Raw genomic sequence first — 14,722 nt, forward strand, 5'->3', positions numbered from 1 at the left:
TCAAAGCCATTCCAAGTCCATTCCTTCACCTTTGAAGGATTTCCTCCTCACCCCATAATCAAACAGAAGTTCCTTGTTGGTCTCAATGTCGTTTTTGGCGATGAACAGCACAACATCCCTCGGCCCCTCTCCGGTGTCAATGTTGAAACACTGGGGCTGTAGGTTGGCTCGTTTACCTGAGTGGTCAATTAGACGCCCAAACGTTTCCATATCTGGGTGACATGGACAAGGAAATGTCTGGGCGTCGATGCAGAAGGCCTCCTGTCTTGCGTTCTTACAAAAGTAGAGGTAGCCCATGTCACCAGCCTCCACATTCTTCATCTTTGTGAATTTCCCATTGGGATTAATAAAGTATCTATCTATCTATCTATCTATCTCTTTAATTCACCCTCCTTGCGGCTGATGTTCTGTCCATGGTAATCACAGACTACCTCCCCCTTCTGGAACCTTCTGCTGGTGTAAACACCACGTCCTTTACCTGGGATGTTGTCGCACACAACCAGTCCTTTCCATTTCTGGTTGGAGACATACCGCTGAATATATTTATCCCGTGGTATATCCTCCATGGATCCTTCCGGCTTCCACATTTCATTGATTTTCGTAGCGGAAGGGATGTTGTTTGTCCACCCTTGCTGACCTATCCTCTTCTCAATACGATGAAGGGTCGGCAGTCTTCTGCAGAAAGATGCTGAAAAACAGGAGAGAGAGAGAACTGTTACTTTGACTCACACAATTCATGAAATAGTGTAAATTACCAATACTCTAGTTTGTTAAGGACAGAAACAATAGAAGAAAACTTACAAAGAATGTGCTGGCACCGGAGGGCTTCCTGCTCAGCTCTCCAACGGTCATAACAAATCCTGTCATGCAACCCAGTGAGGTCCTTCCTCTGCTTCTTCTTAGGGACAACACCATCCAGTGTCACTGGGAATTGCATAACAAGATTTTGATATGACTGTTGCTCACTCAGCTTTTCATTGAAGAAGACTGCAGCGACCCCTCTTTTCCTGGCTTAAGAACTCTCACATCTGTAAAGAAAAACAAAGAAACAATTTAAGACACAGATTCAAAAGAAACTCAATGAATCATATGGAAGTATGTCGGGCACGCGCTTGTTCAGCCGCTTTCAGTTTTCCTCTGGCGATGGTGTCTGGCCGGGCAAGACGGTAATGTTTCTCTGCCGTGGCATTACTGTGGGCCACGGTGCTCTTCTCGATGTCATTACACGATTTCATGGCGGCTGTTTCCAAGACCCTCCTTGCCACACCGGCGGTGATCTCCTTGATCTTGTACCTGTAAGCAAATGTTTTGTGCTCCTTTACCCCAATGATGGCAAATCTTTTGTCTTCATCCCCGACTTTAAGGAGCTGCTCCTTTCGGTTTACCCATTCGTATACCTGGAATGAAAAAAGAGGAATGACAGTTACACTCAAAGAATGTGACACTATAAATTGTCAGCTTGGGAATACATGAAATAAAGGCATTTTAGGTCTCTTTCATGAAATTAAGTTTCAAAAGCGTGATATCAAATTTAATCACCAACGATATCTGTTGATACCATGGAAAATGGATTAAATGTTGAAAACGGCCTGCCATAAAATAAGTGGGCAGTTCATCCTTGCAGTGGGCGTGTCGTGGTGTTGTGGGGCCCTTGGGGAAAAATGTTATGGGCGTGTCGTGGTGTTGTGGGCGTTCCGTGAATGACGTAGTAGCTACTGTATCTATCGCGTGCCGCAGTTCCTCTCTCTTTGCACGCCTTACACCCTCGCGCTCAGACTTTTTCACGGCCATAAGATCAAGCAAAGATGCAGAGGGTGAGACAAAGTCAAACGTGGGGATCGCGTACGGGTGGGAATGTCAGCAGCGAGGAAGATCGCGACATGCTGAGCGGCTTTAATTTTGAGGAGGTGCCTGATGCCGCGTGGTTCTCCTTTAACTGTTGGGGATTGAGCGCCACGTGGAGGAGGCGGCACAGCAATTCGCACCTTCACGAGTTTATTGTGGTTGAAGGGAGTCACGCACTTTTTTGCTAGTGCTACGTTACTTTATTTCCCGGTCGGTGTCCCGTGAAATGTAATGCTACATCTGATTTGGAACAGGCGCGTTAAGTCGGGATCGCTTCTTCTCTGTTCGCGCTCGTGCACTTCTCCGCGCCGTTTCTCCTTTTGATTTCGTGCATGCTGCGAACTGTGCTGTTCGTCGGGCACGCGCTTGTTCAGCCGCTCGCTCCCACACGGCCCCGTCGTTCATTTCTGATTTTTCTCGAGCTCTGCGTGTTCTTTGTGTTTTTTCCTTTTTCCTCTAAAGCCGTCATCGGGAAACTTTATTAAAGTGGCGGCGAACGATGTAACCTTACAGTTCGCGTTCAGGTTTCATTACTAGCAGTTCGTGTCATTCTGAGACCCATTGAAATAATTTAAATTACTGTATTTCTTTTTTTTCTCATAAGGAAAGATGATCGTGCGGTTTCACTGCAACAGGGAGACTGATTTGTTTAAGGGGAAATAAAAAATACAAACATTACACAAGTTAGTGCTGCTGGAGGGATACAGTAAAATCTACAGCTGCCATGGCATACGTTGTTTAGTGATAATTGAAATGGTATTGTTTTATTTAATTTCTTTTAGCCTTTCTTGGCGACAAATGGTTCGTGAAAACAGCCGTGTGCAGAATTTCCTGAAAACCGCACGACTCACAGAGGCTTTGAACCCTCGGGAATCTCTCTTTGGCGGCCGAACAAATGCAGCACGTTTATATTACAAGGTTTGCGCTGGTGAAAAAAATCCATTACTATGATTTTACGAGTTTATATCCTTATGTGAATAAAACCAAAAGATAATCCAATCGGTCATCCAAAAATTATTTATAAGGATTTTAGACCGTTAGAAACGTATTTCGGATTAGCCTGGGTGAGGGTGTACCCACCCATAAATCTTCTATTCCCTGTTGCTGGACAACACCGGAATTGTTTGCAGCCGTACAGCAGGGGTACAAAATTGAAAGCATTTATGAGATATGGCACTTTGAACAAAGTTGTACTGAACTTTTTTCAGAGTATATCCGTCCGTCTGGCCGTCCGTATGTCTGTCCGACTGTACGTCTGTCTGTATGTCCATCCGTATGTATGTCTGTCCGACCGTACGTCTGTCTGAATTTCCGTGTGTCCGTCTTTCCGTCCGTATGTGTGTATGTACGTACATATGTATGTGTGTATGTACGTACAGTCCGTCCGTCCATCTATATGTCTGTCTGTATGTCCGTCTGTCTGTCCGTCCGCCCAGGGAGGCTGAGGAGTGTGATCCCTCTGTAGTTGGAACACACCCTCCGATCCCCCTTTTTCAAGAGGGGGACCACCACCCCGGTCTGCCAATCCAGAGGCACTGTCCCTGATGTCCATGCGATGTTGCAGAGGCGTGTCAACCAAGACAGCCCTACAACATCCAGAGCCTTCAGGAACTCCGGGCGTATCTCATCCACCCCCGGGGCCCTGCCACCAAGGAGTTTTCTGACTACCTCGGTGACCTCAGTACTGCCCAGAGATGGGGGAGCCCACCTCTGAGTCCCCAGGCTCTGCTTCCTCATTGGAAGGCATGTTAATGGGATTGAGGAGGTCTTCGAAGTACTCCCCCCACCGACCCACGAGTCGAGGTCAGCAGCGCACCATCCCCACCATATACAGTGTTGACACTGCACTGCTTCCCCTTCCTGAGACGCCGGATGGTGGATCAGAATCTCCTCGAAGCTGTCCGAAAGTCGTTCTCGTATGTATGTGTGTATGTACGTACAGTCCGTCCGTCTGTATGTCCATGTGTCCGTCCGTCTGTATGTCCATATGTCTGTCCGTCCGTCTATATGTTCGTCTGTCTGTCTATCCGTCCGTCTGTATGTCCGTCCGTCCGTCCGTGTGTCTGTCTTTCCGTCCGTATGTGTGTATGTACGTACGTATGTATGTGTGTATGTACGTACAGTCAGTCTGTCCGTCTGTATGTCCATATGTCCGTCTGTCTATCTCTCTGTCTGTATGCCCGTCCGTCCGTCTATCCGTCCGTCTGTCTGTCCGTCCGCCCAGGGAGGCTGAGGAGTGTGTACGGTGTCTGTCTAGCGGAGGAGACACTGCCAGATACGCCCCAAATTCAAACGGAAAGCAACTCAGTTTTGAAAATCAAATGTTATTCTTCTCCAGAGTTTTCATTGGACAGACAGAGCATTTCGCGGGGTATGTAGTGCCCACCCCGGCCCCCCCGTGGTCACGCCTCTGACTAGGACACCTGCAAGAAAGGACGTTTTCACCACCCTATTATCTCCCTTTATCAGTTCAAATTCTGGGACCTAAAGACTAGCACAAGCAACAACACTTAAATGGCCAATCAAATTTAAAACAATAATATGAAAACAAAAAACAAATTAACAATGTTTTCCTTCTCTTTTGGGTATAAGAGTAGTCTTTAGCCTGATCCTCCACTCAAGAGTCGTCCTCCTCAAAAAGATAAGCTGCAACAAATAAATCAGGAAGTGTCGAAACATCCGAACGAGTACGAGTATTGAATGTGCTGCTAATTAGCTACCATCCTTGCCTCAGTACAAGTTTAAACATAACAATGGAGGACACAACCTTTGGTGCTACGATGTCCAAGCTACACGCTGTGTGACGACAACATTTCATCTTCCAAACTCTCCCACTGAGACACTCTGCTTGCCGAATGCTTGTGTCTCAACAGAAGTCTCACCTCTTGTCTGCCGGCTTTGCTCGGTCCTCTCATGAGTCTTATAATAGAAAGGGGATAGGAATATACCTGTATTTAATCGAATGAACATTTACTGTCTAATTTTATCCTACTTTACACCATCATGAGCGAGGGCTTATGATTTATTTGTCATCTCTGGTGTTATACTGTATATTCTCTCTCGGTTCAGTTATCCAAGTCTGTATAAAACTTGATTGATTGAGATGTAACCTTATCTACAATTAACACATAGCTCAATAAAAAGAATCTTAATATTCAAACACATGCCTCGCCCATCACTGGTTAGCTTTTCTGACACTTGTGCAGGTCGCTTTATGCTGATATACTGTATTACTGTTTCAATATAATATAATAGAAACAAATAACAACGTGAAGAACACTTTGCACGGAGGAATAAGAAACATTCGTGGGGCAAAACTTGATAACATCTTCGAAGTACTCCCGCCCCCGACCCACAACGTACCGAGTCGAGGTCAGCAGCGCACCATCCCCACCATATTCAGTGTAGACACTGCACTGCAGACTGACCGACGGGTGGACGGACGAGCAGGCGGAGTGAACGTGACCTCAGATGCAGTTAAGCTGGGACTTCACGAGGCGTTTTCTGTTGGCGTAACAGCATCTGAAAGTGCGGCGGTGGATCTCAATCCCTCTTTCCTTCCATCCATTATCTACGGCCGGAGCAGCCATCGTTTAGTAAACTAATCCTACTTTATTAGGTTCTTTTTATTATTATTATCATTATCTTCAACTTTGTGACGCAGCCTTAGCTTTAGTGTCATCGTAAGTTGCCATCTGTGGCTCGGAGTCTCGGGAGTTTGTGACATCACTCATCCTCAGCCGTGAACGTCTACCTCAGGGTGGCTGCAGGACGCTTCACGACTTCTTCTCATCTTTTGACAAGTTCAAATCCCGGTGCGCCTTTCAGTATGTAGGTAGGACGCTTGGTAAAATACGGGCACAAAACTCATAGACGAGATACAGGGGATGAGAGAAATCAAGCAGTGTGCCCCCTAGTGGTGGGACAGGTAGAGTGTGAGGTCACAGGTTAAACCCTGATTTAGAAGTGCCCTCTGCCCGCCACGTCCACCTCAATCCAGTTACACGTCGCCACTTTCAGATGACCGGCACATCATGGAGTCCCAGCTCTGAGACATTAAGGAGGCCCCCACATGACTCCCAGGTGGCCAGAGACCAAGCGAGCACCGTGAATTCAGACTCCTGAAGATGGACGGGACATCAGTGTTGGGCAGACAGCTGAGGTGCTGAGGGGCTCCATTAATACCTGGAAAAGAAAAGTGCAGGAACCCCAAGTAAGAGCCGAGAAAGAAGGGCAAAGCAGGTGGGCAGCAGGCCTGGCAGGGCACACCAGGAATCCTCAACTGTCCAAAAGTCCTGAGACGTGACATTTTGAGCAGGATGCCAGGTTGGGCCCCCGAGAGAGCCCACCAGAGGGTTTAGGTCTTCTCGCTTTGAGGTTACCTGGGTGTTGTTGCCCTCTCCACTGCTTTACCCGTTCTGGTAAGTACCCCAGGACCGGGCACAATGGAGTCAATAAAAGCAGCACTCGTTTGCCCAGCTGCACCTCCCGCCTGCACCAGTAGTTTGGCATGTCAGCCACAGTGACCTACATAAGCCATGAGACTGATGGCCATCTAAGGTGGCATTGGCTGGTCACTCTGCTGTGGTCACGCTGCTCTCACATGGTGAGTGTGGCTGCTTGATCAGGTGCCACTGTCCATGCGTCCGTCCTTGTCTTGACTGGATGTTCAGATGAGGCCTGAGTCTCCATGGTGGGTGGCACTCCTGGGCTCCACATTCACTTCACTTTATTCTTCATTTATACTTCATGCCAGCATGCTGCACATGGCAGAAATCCAACAAAGAATGAAGACAGGTGACTATGTGACATGTGACCAGTAATCAACAAATTTGTCACAGTACAAAGAGAGACCAATGAGAGCCCTGAGTGACCAGCAGCAGGCTGGCAGCTCCACTCACAGCTTAGAAATCAGTGGGCAGCAAAGGTCAGCGGCACTTAAGGGAGGATGGGTGTGATCAGCTAACTGGAGCCAGAGGGCATGGCTACAGCTGGCAGGAGCTGGGTGAGGTAAACAGACACTGACCTGATTTGGGCATTTTGTTTTCCTTCCTGCAAGTCTAACTGCCCACCCCAGGATGACGTCCTGGCAAAGCCACTGATGTAATGTGTAGTCACGGTCAGCTGACAAGGGGATGCTTATTCGATTGGCTACTTCATGAGAAAGGGGGCTGTCCCAGGGGAGTAAAATGACTGAACGCGATGTGTGGCACTCGAGGCTCACCTGAAGTGGACATCTGGGCATCGAGGAGCCCACCAGAAGGCCCTGCTGTTGCCCTACAGCAGTGAAAGGGGCAGTCAGAGGACGACGTGTCCTTGTCTTAATGTCACTGCAGAGGGAGGCGATGGCTTTGTGGCCCCGCCCAATGACCCTGCTTTTGTGTTTTCTCTTTGTCTTGCTCTTTTTCCACACTCCCTTCTTTGTCCCCATTTGTTCACTTCTTTGTCATTTTGTCACCAGAGCCTCCTGTTTCTGGTCCCCTGATTGTCGCAGTGCCACGCTGAGCCGTTTGTTGTTCGGCTCCCTCCTGGTTCTCGTTTTGGCTTCTGTAGCTTTAATTGTTACTGGCTTTCTGTTCGTTATTTTATTTGGTATTTGGTGTGCTGGTTTTCGAGCCTCATGCTTTGTCCTTAAATGTTTGTATTTTGAGTTTTGTTACTTCAGCATATTGTTTTCAGTTCATGTTTAGTTTTCAGTTTCTCTGCTGATTAGCTACGCTTCAGTATTACACCTGTGATGGTCTGTCGCCCTGTCCAGCCTCGCTGCCCGGACAGGCTCCAGCCCACCGTGACCCTGCGCAGGACACAGTAGGTCCAGAAGATGGGCAGATGGATGGATGGTCATCAGGTGTTCATCATTGTGCTGATTTGCACCAGGATTTCTGGAATTCCCTAACTTTTTGCGGGTGTAGGCCTTGAGGCCTGCTTGGTGTAGTTGGGTCTTCTTTGCACTTTGGGTTGCGATACTTAAAAACAAAAAACTGCGCCCCCTGGTGAATGTATCTAAATATGAGCGACAAAGGGAGGTCCATAGCCAGACTGAGGGAAGAAATGGAATTATGGGAAGAGGAAAGCAAAATTCTGATCCCAGAATCCAGCTGTTCCAAGTTGTCCACTATTGGGGTCCGAAGTGGGGTCATTCAGATTCTCAAAGATGAATTTGTTAAATTAAACAGCAAATCACATGTGCGAGGACACCTAGTGGAAGTCAAGGGGAAATGCATTTAAAATGCAGAACCTCTTCACAACAGATTTGTGTAAAAAAGCCACATGGAGTCATGGAGTTGAAATGACAAATTTTGAAAAGTACCTGGAGGACACATCAGGCCAAATGGGCACAATGGACTGCGGGGGCTCCTCTCGTCTGCCAGGCTTCTTGTGGGCCCTCATGAGTGGAGCCACCATACCTCAATGAAATCAGGCAGAATAAGACAAAGGACGGACTCCAGGATTCAAAGCCAGGAAGGACAACCCGACTGAAATGACAGTCACATCAAGTGTCACCGCAGGACGCTGTGATGAGAAGGAGGATGGGACAGGCGTAGTGACAGCCAATCACAATCACTGAGAGTACAGAATGGGTGCAGTGACAGCCAATAAGACAATTAGTTCAATTCATTAAAGCCAATGTGAAGAGCGGCAGGGTAGGTATGGCGGGCTTACATTGTGCCAAAGTTACGGCGAGCCGTCAGGTGTTCTTTACATGAATTGGGCCTCCCCACAGTTGGGGGCTCTCTGCCTCCTACAGGACGTGGATTTCAGGAGGCCTGGAGAGTCGGCCTTCGTGTTGTCAGTAGGGCATGGGGCGTGGCTGCTCTATTTGCCAAGAGAGGGTGCCTGCGTAGTGGACTGTCCTGGTCTGGCACAGGCCACGGTATACTTTAGCCATGTGTGGTAAGCCGAAAGCGGCTGGAGTCGGCCTGGCACTGTTCATTACGCATCACTAATCTGTCACCCCAGTATCAGCATGCCGATGCTCAAAGTGCGATTCTTGCTGCCATGTTTGAATGAAATGTGGTGGGCAAGTCGATGAGCTGGACAATGAAGGATCACAACTGCCAGGTCAGCCACTTTAGTTCTGTGGTGGTAGAAGCAGGCCTGAGTAACCCATGTCAGACCAAGCAACCTGACATACAGATTTGGAGTCTAACACCTAAAGCTGTCTTAGTGACAATTTATGGCCCCCCAGGTGCCCACCTCCAAACAGCAGATGCCTGGGTTGGGTTACATTTCTCCAACCCCTGTACCACACAGACCACCACAGGTGAGGAATGAGAACACACTAAAAACTACTCACCTTCTTTAAGGCCTTCACTCCAAGAGACTTCTTCTCCAGGCCGATATAGAGTCTTCCTAACTTCAGCCACATCGAGGCCATATTTAGAGAGTATGCTGGATAATGCTTACTGAAAACAAAAAAAGGCAAAATGGCATCTTAATGTCAATCCAAGAAACTTCCTTGAGAATGGGAAAGGTGCTATATAAATAAAATGTATTGCTATTATTATTTGCATTATTTCTGGAGAATAGCCTGCAATGCTCATCTAGCACAGAACTACCATGACATTCTCTTTTTACTATAACGTTAACAGTCAAAAAGACTACTGGGACCTCACATAATGTCACAGTGAGACAATTTAATTAATTACACTTCAAAAGTCTTAAAAGGTGGCACGGTGGCGCAGTGGGTAGCACTGCTGCCTCGCAGTTGGGAGATCTGGGGACCTGGGTTCACTTCCCGGGTCCTCCCTGCGTGGAGTTTGCATGTTCTCCCCGTGTTTGCGTGGTTTTCCTCCGGGCGCTCCGGTTTCCTCCCACAGTCCAAAGACATGCAGGTTAGGTGGATTGGCGATTCTAAATTGGCCCTAGTGTGTGCTTGGTGTGTGGGTGTGTTTGTGTGTGTCCTGCGGTGGGTTGGCACCCTGCCCTGGATTGGTTCCCTACCTTGTGCCCTGTGTTGGCTGGGATTGGCTCCAGCAGACCCCTGTGTTCGGATTCAGCGGGTTGGAAAATGGATGGATGGAAGATTCTTAAAATGAAAGAAATACTAAATGAATTAATTCAAACCAGCAGATCAGACCTAAATGGAAGGCACTTGGATTAATCCAGTTCTCTTCAACTGGGCAAAGAGCCCCTCGGGTGCTGAGTGATCAGTCAGTTTGGGATAGTGCAACCTTCCGGAAAAGTGTGGAGGAGCCAAGGCCTGGGACACTGGGAGCCAACCTGATGTCACGTATACAGGAGCGACACTTACTGCTAAGAAGCTGTCCTGTCCACAGAGTGCCTGACACTTCTCATTTGCCTCTCTACGATATTTAAGGTCTTTGTAACCTGAAGGTGGCTGGTCGAGGAGCCACAAAGTGAATTCTCAGGGTGAACTGGAGGATTATAGACCTCCCATACCTGTAAGGTTTGATGATCTTCTCCCCGTATCGCATCGCTCCTTCCCAGTCCTGCATGTACAGACAGACTCCCATCGCTTGGTACATCATATGCAACATACAGACATTGCTGTCCTCAAACACGGCACCCATCTTGTCCAGGCTGAGTTCGCAGATTTCCAGAAGCTCACTAGGAGGTTCATCGGAGTAAAGGAGCATAGGAATATGGTAAAGATGTCATCAGGCACTACATTTAACTAAATTAACCCCAAAAAGAAACCACACAAAGAGAGATGTTAATAAAAAGGATACCTTTTAAAACAATAAAATTAACTTAAAACTGTACAGCAGGTGTAATAAAAGGCAGATCATGAAAATGAATTTGAAACGTTAACCGCAATACACTTGAATGCACAAGATACGGTAGACTAGGAGTGGCCGATTGGCAATTGGGATGATGTTGATGTTGTTATGCTGGCAAAAGGCCTCCTTGCATTTCACAAAAGCCAGTCAGTAACTTTCATGGTACACCAAGGCCTGCCAGGATGTAGTGCCTGTGATATGAATGTCACGTTAGCAGCATTTGAACTAGAAACATGTTGGGTAAATGAGTGACGAAAGATCAGAGGAAGACACAGAGATGCCTCACATTCTGAACCTTCAACTGTAGATGGCTCAGCTCTGTTCACAAGGAGGTTGCCTGGTTGTCACATTAAACAAGAACAACAATTTACAAAATATGTCAAAGGTCAATGTTGGTTAAAGAGAGTTCAACAACCCATCTTTTTCCTTATCTTCGTGTTGATCACCGGAAAGAATATGAAAAATATAAAAGGCTTTGCAAGTCGTCGCAGCACATGAAGAACCACAAATTGACCATACAAGAACCTTGCACAGGGCACAATGAAATCTTTAAAGGAGACACAAGATAAGCAACTGGTGACAGGACATCACAAACACCGTCCTTCAAAAGACACGGTATACTGTCACAAGTGCAAGTCTGGAGAGTCTCTCAAGGAAAATTCTTGGAGAGGGTATAAGGGGAGTTGCACCAGTTCTACCTCAACATTTCTGTTTTCGTCCTCCAGCAGCTAAAGTCCTGCCCAACACCAAGTCACATCACGTCTGATCCCACTAAGCTCCACACATTCTGGTCTTCTAGATATAAAGATGCCCAGGTCTTGGTCATTTGACCAGCACACTCCTGAACTGCAGGGACTCTGAATTGTGAAGACGGAACATCCTTGGATTCGTCAAGTTTATTTCAGTCTTGAACAACCGTGCATTTAAATTGGAATTTTGCAAGCTGGGGACACACCACTCTTTAGGCCATTGTGTTTACGTACGCGCACGACGTACGTACGCACACACGCACGCACGCATACGAACACACATACACACATACGTACGTACGTACACACATACACATATACGTACATACGTACGTACACGCGTACACACGTACATACGTACACACATACACACGTACGTACGTACACACATACACACGTACGTACACACTGTGAAGGACAGCCGGGTCCCATGCCCGGCAGGGACGCCCCTACTGCATCTGTTCCGGGGGAGCCTCCATGGACAGCTCAATACCTCCCCCGGGACGCTTGGTGGCAGCCTCCATGGCGCACACACATACATACACAAATACATACGTACGTACACACACACACATACGTACGTGCGTACGCACACACACACACGTACGTGCGTACGCACACACATACACACGTACGTGCGTACGCACACACACATGTACGTGCGTACGCACACACATACATACACACATACATACATGTATGTGCGTACACACATACATACGCACACACGCGTACGTACTACGTACGTGCGTACGCACACACATACATACACACACACATACGTACGACATACGTACACACACACACGTACGTGCGTACGTACACACACACATACGTACGTACGCACACACACATACGTACGTGCGTACGCACACACATACGTACTACGTACGTGCGTATGCACACACATACGTACTACGTAAGTACGTACACACACACATACGTACACACATACATACGTATTACAAACGTATGTGTGTACGTACGCACGTACGTAGTACGTATGCGTGTGTGCGTACGCACGTATGTAGTACGTATGCGTGTGTGTGCGTACGCACGTACGTACGTACGTATGTGTGTGTGTGCGTACTCACGTACGTATGTGTGTGTACGCACGTCGTACGTATGTATGTGTGTACGTACGTATTTGTGTACGTACGTACACACATACATACGTACTACTTACGTGCGTACGCACACACATACATACACACATATATACGTACGACATACGTACACAAATACAAACGTACGTACACACATACATATGCACACACACACACACACGTACTACGTGCGTACGCACACACACACATACGTACGTGCGTACGCACACACATACATACGTACTACGTACGTGCGTACACACACACATACATACTATGTACGTGCGTACGCACACACATACATACGTACTATGTACGTACGTACGTATGTATGTATGTATGTGTGTGCGTACGTACACACATACATACGTACTACGTACATACACACATACATACGTACGACGTACGTACACAAATACATACGTACGTACACACATACATATGTACAACGTACGTACACACACATACATACGTGCGTACGCACACACACACATACGTATGTGCGTACGCACACACACACATACGTACTACGTACGTTCGTACGCACACACATACATACACACATACGTACGTACACACATACATACGTATTACAAACGTACGTACACACATACATATGCACACACACACGTACATACGCACACACTCACACACGTACTACGTACGTACACACATACATACGTACTATGTACGTACGTATATATGTATGTGTGTGCGTATGTACACACACACGCACGTACTACGTACGTACGCGCACACACACACGCATACGTACTACGTACGCACACACACGCATACGTACTACGTGCATACGCACACACATACATATGTACTATGTACGTACGTACGTATGTATGTGTGTGCGTACGTACACACATACGCACGTACTACGTACGCACACACACGCATGCGTACGTGCGTACGCACACACACGCATACGTACATGCGTACGCACACACATGCATACATACTACGTACGTGCGTACGCACACACACACATACGTACTACGTACGTGCGTACGCACACACACGCATACGTACTACGTACGTGCGTACACACATACATACATACACACATACATATGTATTACAAATGTACCTACACACATACATACGCACACACACACGTACGCACACACATACGTACGAACGTACGCACACACACACATACGTACGCACACACACACACATACGTACGTGCGTATGCTCACACATACATACGTACATACATACGTACGTACGTACGTACACACATACGTATGTACACACATACATACGTATTACAAACGTACGTACACACACACACATACGCACACACACACATATGCACACACACACGTACGTACTACGTACGTACGCACACACACACACAAATACGTACTACGTGCGTACGCACACACACACACATACGTACGTGCGTACGCACACACACACACATACATACGTACGTACGTACGTACACACATACATAAGTATTACAAACGTACGTACGCACATACATACGCGCACACACACACACACACACGTACTACGTACGCACACACACACGTACTACGTATGCACACACACACATACTACGTACGTACGCATACACACACACACACGTACTACGTGCGTACGCACACACACACATACTACGTGCGTACGCACACACACACGTACTACGTGCGTACACTCACACATACATACGTACTACGTACGTGCGTACGCACACACATACATACTACGTACGTGCGTACGCACACACATACATGCGTACTATGTACGTACGTACGTATGTATGTGCGTACATACACACATACGACATACGTACTATGTACATACACACATACGTACGTACGTACGCACACACATACATACGTACTACGTACGCGCACACACATACATACGTACTACTTACGTGCGTACGCACACACATACACAGATACATACACACATACGTACGTGCGTACGCACACACACACACACACACGTATGTGCGTACGCACACACACACACATACGTACTACGTACGTGCGTACGCACACACATACCTACACACATACGTACGTACGTACACATAAGTACGTACACACATACATACGTATTACAAACGTACGTACACACATACATACGCACACACACACACACGTACTACGTACGTACGCACACACACACATACATACTACGTACGTACGCACACACAGACACATACGTACTACGTACGTACGCACACACACACACACATACGTACTACGTACGTACGCACACACACACACATACGTACTTTGTACGTACG

Source organism: Erpetoichthys calabaricus, chromosome 13, assembly GCF_900747795.2.
Source record: "Erpetoichthys calabaricus chromosome 13, fErpCal1.3, whole genome shotgun sequence".
Taxonomy (NCBI): Eukaryota; Metazoa; Chordata; class Cladistia; order Polypteriformes; family Polypteridae; genus Erpetoichthys; species Erpetoichthys calabaricus.